This window comes from Lathyrus oleraceus, chromosome 7 (genome assembly GCF_024323335.1).
Source record: "Lathyrus oleraceus cultivar Zhongwan6 chromosome 7, CAAS_Psat_ZW6_1.0, whole genome shotgun sequence".
Classification (NCBI taxonomy): Eukaryota; Viridiplantae; Streptophyta; class Magnoliopsida; order Fabales; family Fabaceae; genus Lathyrus; species Lathyrus oleraceus.
This window is the reverse complement of record NC_066585.1, coordinates 350,921,008-350,933,627: the sequence shown is the minus strand read 5'-3', so window position 1 is coordinate 350,933,627 and position 12,620 is coordinate 350,921,008.

Here is a 12,620-nt window from a genome sequence, read left to right as displayed (position 1 = left end):
AAATTCAAAGGGTGCAAAACTGAATTCCATTGGCTATATAAACAAGTGCATTGCCTCAAGAATGACACACACACCTTGCCCAAGCTTTGCCAAGAGATCCCAGAACCTCACACCATAGAATTCCTTGAAGATTTATTTGAAATCGAGTTTGAATTTCACCTTCTGTTTTGAAGTTCAAACTCCAAGGATTCATATCCTTTTTCATCTCAATTGATCACTACAAGCAAGAGGAGGACGAATCAAGCAAATTCAGATCGAGATCAAGCCAATTTGAAGCTACCCAAAGGTGATTTTTCAGAAAATTTGAGCCTCTTTGATTTTTGGTTGGCTGAAGTCCTACCAATGTAGGAAACAAAATTGAGTCGCTTTGAGGTCAAATTGAAGTAACTCAATTCATGATCCTCAAAATTCAAATCCCTGTATCTTTCAATATACTTGGAATTGAAGAAAATTGAGGCCAGATTCGATATCCTAAGCATTTTTTCTTTAAAATCATGTCCTTATTTTTCATTTTGTTGATGGTTGGTGGTCATCCAGTCCGGTGAAGTTCACCGGAGAAGATGATCGGAGCCTTAGCTCTAGTGGTGTGTTGGCATGTTCCCAACCCTTTGATCCATTCAAAACGTTTTAATCTCGTCCCTTGGTTCTGATTACCATTCCTGCAGCGCATTTGACTTAGTCTTTGGTGGACTGCACACGCGTGGCCATCAGATCTGCCACCTCAATTAATGAGGGAGATCTGATGGCCCTTGTGTTTTTGCATTTTCTGATTTTTCATTTAATTACCTTATTTTGTTTAATCCAAAAAATATGAGACTGTAAGAACAAAATTAGTTCTACAATAGATTCCAGGATTTTGATGATAACAAAGGATGAAACCAAAAATGGCACCCTAACGAAATTTCTCTAAGTGTGCAGGACTCTGAACAAGAACAAAGGAATCTGATCGCTTTATCAGATACAGGCTCTAATCAGATACAAGTACTAGAAGATCAGAAGCATCTGAAAAAGAAGTGCGCCCTAGAAGTTCTGACTCTGAGAAAAACCAAGACAGCAGAATACCAGAAGCTCTAACCTCCACAGAAATCAACTCTGATGATTTAAAAGACCGAGACTCTTAGAAGCTCTGATGTAACTTCAACACAATCTTCGATTGACAGAGATAACGAAGATTCTGATGAAGGTTCTCCAAATCCAGAAAGAGTAACGGAAACAACAACTTCAAATAGAAAGAAAGTATATTTGGAAAGAAGTTATTCAGGGAGATAAATTGGTTATGGCAAGAAACACAGAAGTAATGGCATTAAACTCTCATCAAAGACAAATATTCTGCCATCACTATAACGGTCCTTTCACCACTATATAAAGGATAGCATACTTCAGTGAGAGATACACCTGAATGCACAGAAATCATTCCACCTTCTCTCTTAGTTTTTCACGAGCTGTTGCTCATACGTGAAAACACTTGCTTGCTCTATTTGCTGTAATATTCGCTTGATCTTAGAAGCACATTAGATTACAATTCCTTCTGTTAAATTGATTTTGTTCCTCAAGTGACTCTGCGTAGTCTGTATACTTGAGAGGACTAAGAGATCTTTATCTTAGATGTTTGGTTGTAATAATCTTTCAAGATTAGTGGATTAAGTCCTTTTTGAAGGCAAAATCACCTTGGTCGGGTGGACTGGAGTAGCTTTGTGTTATAAGCGAACCAGTATAAAATTCCGTGTGTTCTTATTTTGCAAAAGCGCTTATTTTCCAAAACAATTCAAACCCCCCTTTCTTGTTTTTCTCACCTTCAATTGGTATCAGAGCTTCGGCTCTGTTATTGATTTTCTAATCAAACACTTAACCGTGTAGAGAGATCCAGAACGAGAAAAACTATGGCCCACACAAATGAAAGAGACAGTTACAATGCTAAGCCTCCTGTCTTTGATGGAGAGAAATTCGATTACTGGAAAGATAGAATTGAAAGTTTCTTTCTAGGCTATGACGCTGATCTCTGGGACATTGTCACAGATGGATACAAACCTCCTGTAACAGATGCTGGAGTTGAAGTTCCCAGAAGTAAGATGACAGATGATCAGAAGCACGATTTCAAGAATCGTCACAAAGCCAGAACGATACTTCTCAATGCCATATCTTACAATGAGTATGAAAAAATCACCAACAGGGAAACAACTAAAGATATACTCGATTCCCTAAGGATGACTCATGAAGGAAACTCTCAGGTCAAAGAAACAAAGGCTCTAGCTCTAATCCAGAAATATGAAGCCTTCAAAATGGAGGATGATGAAGCTATAGAGGTAATGTTCTCTAGATTCCAAACTCTTATTGCAGGTCTCAAAGTACTAGACAAAGGATACACAATTGCAGACCATGTCAAAAAGATAGTCAGAAGCTTGCCAAAGAAGTGGAGACCCATGGTCACTGCCTTAAAGCTTTCAAAGGATCTGAACAACATCAGCCTTGAGGAGCTTGTCAGTTCACTCAGAAGTCATGAGATAGAACTGGAGGAAGATGAGCCTCAGAAGAAGAACAAGTCTGTAGCATTAAAGTCCAGACCTGAAAGGCGCAAGTCTGACAGAAACAAAGCCTTCCAGGCCGAAACAGAAGATGTTGGTGACTCTGAACAGGAAGATTCTGATGATGAAGAAGAATTATCCCTCCTAACCAGAAGAGTAAAACAACTCTGGAAAAAGAGGAATAATAACTTCAGGAGACCAAGACCCAGAGGGGATCGATCAGAATCAACCTCAAAAGGTAAAACTAACAAAGATGTTACTTGTTATGAATGTAAAGAAACAGGTCACTACAGGAATGAGTGTTCCAAGTTAAAGAAAGACAGTTCCAGAAAAGAGAGCTTCAAGAAAAAATCCCTCAGAACCAAAAAGGGATTGATGGCTACCTGGGATGATAGCGAATCTGACTCATCAGAATCTGACTCTGATGAACAGGCTAATGTGGCGCTCATGGCTACCACATCCAAGAACACCTCAAATGAAGAATCTGAATCAGAAGAGGTATTTTTTGAACTCTTTCGATCTGACCTAGAATCATGTTTGTCTGAAACTCTCAGCTCATATCAGAAACTAAAACAAAAATTTAAAGTTATAAAAGGCGTTCTTGAAGAAACATTTGAAGAATGTGGCAAACTTGAGAAAACCATTTCAGAACTAAAAGATGAAAACAGATCTTTGACATTAGAAAGAGATGCAACAAAGAAAAATTGCTCAAAACTTGAAGAAGCGTTATCTCAAGCTCCACAAACTTCAAACACAATAATTTATAAATATGAAAAAGCTTTTCAAAAGTTTCTAAAAAATTGGATAGGGAGGAGTATTATGGCATCCATGATTTATGGAGTCAGTCAAAACAATAGAAGAGGAATTGGGTATGATCCTAGTGAAGATAAAACTTCTACTAATGACCAACCTAAATCTCCATTTTCATATCACTACACACACACACAAGAGCAAAAATTTGATAATGCTAGAAAACCCAAAGTGTTAAGAAGCTCTGGGAAAACTAATCACAAAGGACCCAAAAGACTATGGGTACCAAAGGATAAGATTGTTTATGTTGTAGATATCTTATGCAGCAAAGTTCAAACACCAGTCATGGTACCTGGACTCTGGATGCTCGCGACACATGACGGGAAGAAAGTCTATGTTCCAAAGCCTGGAACTTAAAGATGCTGGATTCGTAGGCTTCGGAGGAGATCAGAAAGGAAGGATCATAGGCTCCGGAACTATTGGTAATGGTACTCTTCCCTCTATATCTGATGTTCTATATGTAAAAGGATTAATGCATAACCTGTTATCCATAAGTCGATTAAGTGATAACGGTTATGATGTAATCTTTAATCAAAAAACATGTAAAGCCATAAATCAAAACAATGGTTTTGCCCTATTCACAGGCAAGAGGAAAAACAATATTTATAAAAAAAACCTTTCTGATTTAAAAGAACAAAATTTGAAATGTCTGATGTTTGTTCACGAAGAGCAATGGGTATGGCATAGACGCTTGGGCCACATTAGCATGAGGAAATTATCTCAGCTAAATAAACTCGAGTTAGTCAGAGGCCTACCTAAGCTGAAGTTTTCTTCAGATGCTCTGTGTGAAGCATGTCAGAAAGGAAAATTTTCAAAAACATCTTTCAAAAAGAAAAATATTGTTTCTACCTCTAAGCCTCTGGAACTTCTTCACATTGATTTATTTGGTCCTGTGAAAAAAGCATCAGTCAATGGAAAGAAGTACGGACTAGTCATTGTTGATGATTTCAGTCGCTGGACATGGGTGAAATTCCTAAAGCACAAGAGTGAGTCTCACTCTGTATTCACTAGCTTCTGTTCCAAAGTGCAAAAAGAATTTGACTCTAAAATTGTAAGAGTCAGAAGTGATCATGGTGGGGAATTTGAAAACAATTTTTTTGAGGAACTATTTGACTCTAATGGAATATCCCATGATTTCTCCTGCCCTAGAACTCCACAACAAAATGGAGTTGTAGAGAGGAAGAATAGGACACTCCAAGAGATGGCTAGAACTATGATCAATGAAACAAATGTGGCTAAGCACTTTTGGGCCGAAGCTGTAAATACAGCGTGTTACATTCAGAATAGAATCTCCATAAGACCTATTCTGGAAAAGACTCCCTATGAACTGTGTAAAGGAAGAAACCCAAACATTTCATATTTTCATCCTTTTGGATGTTCTTGTTTTATCTTAAATACTAAGGAACATCTGAACAAGTTTGATTCCAAAGCACAAAAAGGTATTATGTTAGGATACTCAGAACGCTCTAAAGGCTACAGAGTATAAAATACAGAAACCAAAATTATGGAAGAATCAATTCATGTCAGATTTGATGATAAGCTTGACCCTGAAAAGTCAAAGCTAGTTGAGAAATTTGCAGATTTAGAGATCACCCTTGCAGGATCTGACGAGAAGATTGAAGCTCCAGAAGCAACTGCCATTCAAACTCCAGAAGGAACTAACTTCCCAATAATCCCAAAGAAAGCTAAAAGTCGCCTCAACATATCTGAAGAGTTGATTCTGGGAAATAAGGACGAACCTGTCCGAACCAGGTCCACCTTCAAGACCTCTGAAGAAACTCCTATGGGACTAGTATCTCTGATCGAGCCTACGTCCTGTGATGAGGCACTTCAAGATAGCGATTGGGTTCTAGCCGTGCAAGAAGAGCTAGATTAATTCACAAAGAACGACGTCTGGGATCTTGTTCCTAGGCCCAGAGGCACTCACGTTATCGGAACCAGATGGGTGTTCAGAAACAAGTTGAATGAGAAAGGAGAAGTTGTCAGAAACAAAGCTCGACTGATGGCTCAAGGTTACAGTCAACAAGAAGGTATTGACTATAATGAAACCTTTGCTCCAGTCGCCAGGTTAGAATCTATTCGCTTACTTGTATCATTCGTTATAAATCACTCTATCAAATTGTATCAAATGGATGTCAAGAGCGCATTCCTTAATGGTTATATATCAGAAGAAGTGTATGTCAACCAACCTCCAGGTTTTGAAAATCCAAATTATCCAGAACATGTTTTTAAACTTAAGAAATCCTTATATGGACTTAAACAAGCTCCCAGAGCTTGGTATGAATGTTTAAGTAATTTTCTTCTGGAACATAATTTTATCAGAGGGAAAGTTGAATCCACACTCTTCTGTAAAAACCTTAATAATGATCTCATGATATGCCAGATATACGTTGATGATATCATTTTTGGTTCAGCTAACGCCTCTGTATGTCAAGAATTCTCTGAGCTAATGCAGGCAGAATTTGAAATGAGCTTAATGCAAGAACTAAAGTTCTTTCTAGGAATTCAAATCAACCAAACTTCAGAAGTCATGTACGTTCATCAAAGCAAATACATAAAAGACGTTCTGAAGAAATTTGATATGGCTGAATGCAACTCTGCAAAGACTCCCATGCATCCAACCTGCATTCTTGAAAAGGAAGAAGCCAGTAAAAAGGTTTGTCAGAAGCTCTATCGTGGTATGATAGGCTCCCTTCTCTATCTGACTGTTACTCGCCCTGATATTCTCTTTAGTGTTTGTCTCTGTGCCAGATTTCAATCAGATCCTAGAGAAACTCACTTAACATCAGTTAAGAGAATTTTCAAATATCTGAAAGGAACTCCTAACCTGGGCCTGATGTATGAGAAAACATCAGAGTATAGACTATCTAGTTTTTATGATGCAGATTACGTAGGAGACAGATTGGAACGAAAAAGCACATCTGGAAATTGTCAGCTCTTGGGAAACAATCTGATATCCTGGGCCAGCAAAAGACAATCAACCATAGCCCTATCCACGGCAGAAGCAGAATACATCTCAGCATCACTGTGCACTACTCAGATGCTCTGGATGAAGAATCAGTTAGAGGATCTACAAATCTTCGAGAGTAACATTCCTATCTTTTATGATAATACTGTTGCCATTTGTTTAAGTAAGAATCCCATTTTACACTCCAGAGCTAAGCACATTGAAATAAAACATCATTTTATCAGAGACTATGTTCAGAAAGGGGTAGTAACATTGAAATTCATTGATACAGATCATCAATGGGCCGATATCTTTACTAAACCCTTAGCTGAAGATAGATTCCTCTTTATTTTAGAAAATCTGAACATTCAAAAATGCCCTGAATAATATGTGCCTCTGAAGTTGTAAAATGAGACTCTAATGTAAACACAATGGATTCTGCCTCTGACTCTGATACTTCTACCAAGTTAGAAGTTATCTGAGTTAGAATTCTCCAGGAACCAATCCTTTGGTATTCCTGAAGATCAGATAAAGCAAACACGTGGAGTGCCTTGCGTCTGACCTTGGAACTTCTAGACAGCTGTCTAGCAGTAATCAAGAAACAGTCCCTTGAAATCTCCTTGAGTAGTGTACTAGCTGTTGGGATTAGACATCATTTATGAGCTGTAATCATTTTTCCCTCCAAACGTGCTAACTTGGTTTTTGTGCTAAACTCTGATTTATGTGTCGTTTTGCATGCGCCCTAATTTGGGTATTTAAACACATTCATTTCACACATTGCACACTTTTCACTCTCACGCATCCTTAAAACCTCAAATTCTGTCAGGCATCTCTGCAAGCAGTTTTCATCTTCATCTCAGTTCTTCAACAACTTCATGGATGCTCAACAACAAGCTGTGTACAACTTCTCTCAACAAATGGGTTCAAGCGAACAAGTTCAAAGCTCAAGCAACCCAACAGTTACAGGCATCACCACAACACTAATCTACAAGGAGCCTCACATTCTCGATCGTGTGCCTCATATTCATCTTGCTACGCCATTTGAAAAACTGGAAGTCTTATGTGAATCCTTGGTGGATTTTGACAATATGAAAAGGAATAGCATAGACCTCACTGAAGAACTCAACAAACAAGGTAGGGGAAACTACTTTCAACGTCTATATGGTCCAGTTTACCCAAATCTTGTGAAAGAATTCTGGAGATTCGCAGACGCTGATGATCACTTCATTGTCTCCTATGTTCTGGGAGTCAAGATTGTGATAACTGAGAAGGCTATTACTGTTCTTCTGGGTATGGAAAAGGATGGAGGCAGAAGAATCTACAACATCAATCCTAGGGCAAAATACATGTCCCAAGAGATTAACCCAACAATCTTCAAGCAGAACGCAGAAGGAAATCCCTCCAAGAACAAGGAGCTACTTCAGAACCTCCGGGTTTGGCTGAAGATCATTCTGGGTACCATCCATCATCGCCCAACATCAAACTCCTCAAACTACACCAACACAGATCAGAAATGCATTTTGTACTGCATCCATAAGGGTTTGAAGCTCTGCCTTCCAGCACTTCTCTTCAAGTACCTCAGAGACTCTGTGCGGGATACCAGAAATCACATGAAGCCCAGAACCTACATCCCTCTAGGAAGGCTAATCTCTGACTTTCTGATTGAAAGTCTCCTGGTGGACCATCTGTTAAAGTTCAGACTCATGGAGGATGTGGCGATCGATGTTGGAAAACCTCTCAACGCCAAGAATCTGAAGAGCATGGGGATTCTGGATCAGGTCAAAGTTAAACCTACTCTGGACACTTCATGGGATGCCTTAAAAGATCAGAGGGAAATCCCCCATGGTCTATATCTGTTCTCAAGGGAAGACCCCCGAGATGTAATCCTCTATTATCTACAAGGTCTGAAGGACGAAGGAGTGGACATCTCAGACTTCCATTTAAGCGATCTACCAGATAAGCCTCCGAACTTCATGAAGCATAAAAGAGGTCCCTCTGAGAAGACAACGCAAGCGAAGAAAGCACGACTAGGAGAATCCTCCGGATCAAGACCTCCAGCACCTCTGCATGAGCCTTCTGGTAAGTCTGTCTCTCCTGCTCCCTCTGCACAAACACAGTCAATTGCTTCTTCTATCCCTCAACCAACACCCATATACACTCAATCTGAAACCCCTCCTTCAACCACCAGAACATCTCATCAAACATTCCAAAAATTCAACCTTGCCACCACCACCTCACCCCTATCTGAAGCTGAAAGGCTGAATGAAACCACCTCTTCATCTTCTTCCCCAGAATCACCCCCCTACTTCACCATCTCATCTGACACAGAATCCTATGACCCCTCTTCTCCCACTCTAGCCCAACTTCAGACTCAGAACCTTGCCTCACAACAACCACAACAAAACCCACCTGAACCTGAAGTCACCTCACCACCCGTAGAACAACCAAACCCAACACCATCTGACTTGCAACCCTCTGAACGAAACACTTCTGACACACCCCCACCAAACCCTTTCGGTGAACCACAAACTCTCAACCTAAGCCCTCCCACTTCTTCATCGCCACCATCTGAACCACACAACACCCTGCCTACCCTAGAGGAAGCAATAATGTTGTTTGTAGGAGCCTCAGTTGACAAGGTCAAGTCTCTGACCATCAACTCTGGCATCAGTGATGATCCTTCCGCTGTTAGGACACACTGGAACAGAGTTAATGGCTGGATGACCTCTGAGGCCTTTAAGCTGAAGAACCTCTCTGAGCAAGTCAGAAACGACTTCATCAGAGACGCTGAGGCAAGACTACAGGAACGCTTAGCTAGAGAAGCTGAGGAGCAAGCCAGAAAGGAAGCAGAAGAAAAAGCTAGGCAAGAAGAAATTCAAAGGCTTAAGGAAGCTGAAGCCAAAGCTCTAGCTGACGCTGTTGCTGCTGAAGCTGAAGCAAAAGTTGTTGCTAAAGCCGCTGCTGAAGCTGAAGCTTGTCGTGCTGAAGAACCGAATGCTCTGACTCAGGGGGAGTCTTCCACCTTTGTCCCTCTGGTTCTCAAGACTATTGAAGAGCTTCAGAAGGAGCAGAAGGAAGTCCGAGCTAGATTGGATCAACAGGACACAGTCAACGTCAACATCCAGAACCTGCTGACCCAACTGCTTCAGAGGATGCCTCCACCACCCAACCCTTAGGCACCTAGGATTTTTTTTGCTTGTTGCTATCTGTTTCTGCTTGTTTTGGATTTCTGCTGTTTATGCTTAATATCTTAATATATATCTTTTTTTCCTTTATTTTTTTCTAAGTCTTTTTAATTCTGACAAAAAGGTGGAGAAATAAAAACAGCTCTGATGAAAACATATCTAAATCCTTCAGTACTCTGCAAACATTTTATTCAATAAAAATCTATCTAACCCTCTTTGACTCAGATATTTGCAGAAGAGTATCTAGAAACATCATTGCATGGAAGCTCTGGTAAGAACTTCTGAACTCCCAGGCTTATCTCAGGGGGAGCTCACTTCTATCTGATCAGATAAATTCTTATATCTGAATGTTTCATCTATTAATTAAGATTGTTTTGTCATCATCAAAAAGGGGGAGATTGTAAGAACAAAATTAGTTCTACAATAGATTCCAGGATTTTGATGATAACAAAGGATGAAACTAAAAATGGCACCCTAACGAAATTTCTCTAAGTGTGCAGGACTCTGAACAAGAACAAAGGAATCTGATCGCTTTATCAGATACAGACTCTAATCAGATACAAGTACTAGAAGATCAGAAGCATCTGAAAAAGAAGTGTGCCCTAGAAGTTCTGACTCTGAGCAAAACCAAGACAGCAAAATACCAGAAGCTCTAACCTCCACAGAAATCAACTCTGATGATTTAAAATACCAAGACTCTTAGAAGCTCTGATGTAACTTCAACACAATCTCCGATTGACAGAGATAACGAAGATTCTGACGAAGGTTCTCCAAATCCAGAAAGAGTAACGGAAACAACAACTTCAAATAGAAAGAAAGTATATTTGGAAAGAAGTTATTCAGGGAGACAAATTGGTTATGGCAAGAAACACAGAAGTAATGGCATTAAACTCTCATCAAAGACAAATATTCTGCCATCACTACAACGGTCCTTTCACCACTATATAAAGGACAGCATACTTCAGTGAGAGATACACCTGAACGCACAGAAATCTTTCCACCTTCTCTCTTAGTTTTTCACGAGCTGTTGCTCATACGTGAAAACACTTGCTTGCTCTATTTGCTGTAATATTCGCTTGATCTTAGAAGCACTTTATATTACAATTCCTTCTGTTAAATTGATTTTGTTCCTCAAGTGACTCTGCGTAGTTTGTATACTTGGGAGGACTAAGAGATCTTTCTCTTAGACGTTTGGTTGTAATAATCTTTCAAGATTAGTGGATTAATTCCTTTTTGAAGGCAAAATCACCTTGGCCGGGTGGACGGAAGTAGCTTTGTGTTATAAGCGAACCAATATAAAATTATGTGTGTTCTTATTTTGTAAAAGCGCTTATTTTCCAAAACAATTCAAACCCCCCTTTCTTGTTTTTCTCACCTTCAGAGACTACCTTTTACTGGATAGAATATCCAAATAGGAATTACGACTACCTTTTACTGGGTAGAATGCCAAAGAGAAGAGAAAATACTTCACCGGTTAAAGTGAACATGTCAAGGAAAGACTCTCTGGGGAAATAATAGGAACTATAACTACCTTTTTACTAGGTAGAATGTCAAAAAAGAAGAATATTTGTCATCAGTTAGGGTAAACATATCAAGGATAGACTTGCTGGGGAAACGTAAAAACGAATCTGATGGGGAATATAGGTAAGGTGCTCAACATCAAGAAGGATATTACCAGTTACTGGGTAATAAACTCTTGGGGACCAAAAGATCTATCTAGGTAAGAACTAGAAAGAAATGGTCAAAAAAGACTCAATTAAATGAGGATATACCTCAAGGGGAGTCATTCCATCCAAATAATGAACTTGGGAGGAAACTGAAATAATAATCATCCATGAGGAAATAACTCAGTGGGAAAGAAGAAAGGATAAACTCTTTCTGCTTAAGGGGCTAACACTCTACAATTGGGGGAGGACGAACACACCAAATCTGCATGGAGAAATAATATCACCAAAGTAGGGGATCAGGAGAAAAGTCAATGCGACAAAAGTGCACAATGAAATATCTGATGCTATGTTTCATGCATGAATATGCATGAGTATGTATATGATTATCCTAACAAATGAGCACAAATGATACAAACAAATGAGGATCTGAATCATCACAACTACATACTCTGTTAATCTCAATAAGATGGAAACACAAATTGGAGAATCTGCTAGGGATGAAAATAAATCATCTAGCTTAAAATAAATTCAACTATGGATGGGGAAAGACATGGAGAACATGCATTCAACCAAACATGGAAAACTCCTCGGGGGAAGAAAGCACTGCTGAAAATATCAACCCAACATGCTAAGGATAAAGGAGATTTGCTGAAGATCCATATCTCAATACATATATATATATATTCAAAACAACAAGTCATCACTACGGGGAATTTAAGGTCAACACCATATCAAATGGGAGACAACCCTACAGTGGATAACACAAATACTGCTTACAATCAAAATATTGTCTGAATGAAGATAACTTCTATGAGAAGATGAAACTCCAACGGGGTTTCAAGTCACAACAAGAGGCAAAACTCTGAGTGGGGATCAGGCAAATTGCTGGTGATTATATCAAAAATCAAACTCGGTAGGGCCTCCGTTGGGGATTCAACAATCTGCCAGGGTAAAACGAAGGTCACACGAGGATTCAACCAATAACCAATTCTTACAATCAGGCTCTTCTTAGAAATTGAGAAATAAACCCATTCAAAGGTACATAAGAAATCAATCGGATCTGCAGACTTACGCAGGGGAGAAACTGCCACGGCTATGCAACTAAATAAAGATGCATGGGATCTGAAAACCAAATAAAGGTTTCAGAAGGATCCAAGGTTCATTCACAAACACAGATGCAAACAAATATCGTAAATCCTCAGTTGGGGGCAGAAGATGAACTACAAAAAGAACAATACATCAGCTCTACTGGAGATAAATGATAAATTGCATGGGGAGAAAATCGTCAATCAAATGCCGAGGATGAACGACGAACTGTTGGGGAGGTAAAATCACCGACCAACTACTTGGGGAAGACAACAGTGCTTCACGCGTCAAGACTTTATCGTTCTCAGATTGTTGTTGATATTCCTTTTAGAAATCGATGTTCTTAAAGTAAATGCCTTATTATTTAAGAAAAATGTTTATTCATTGATTTATTTATTTCAAA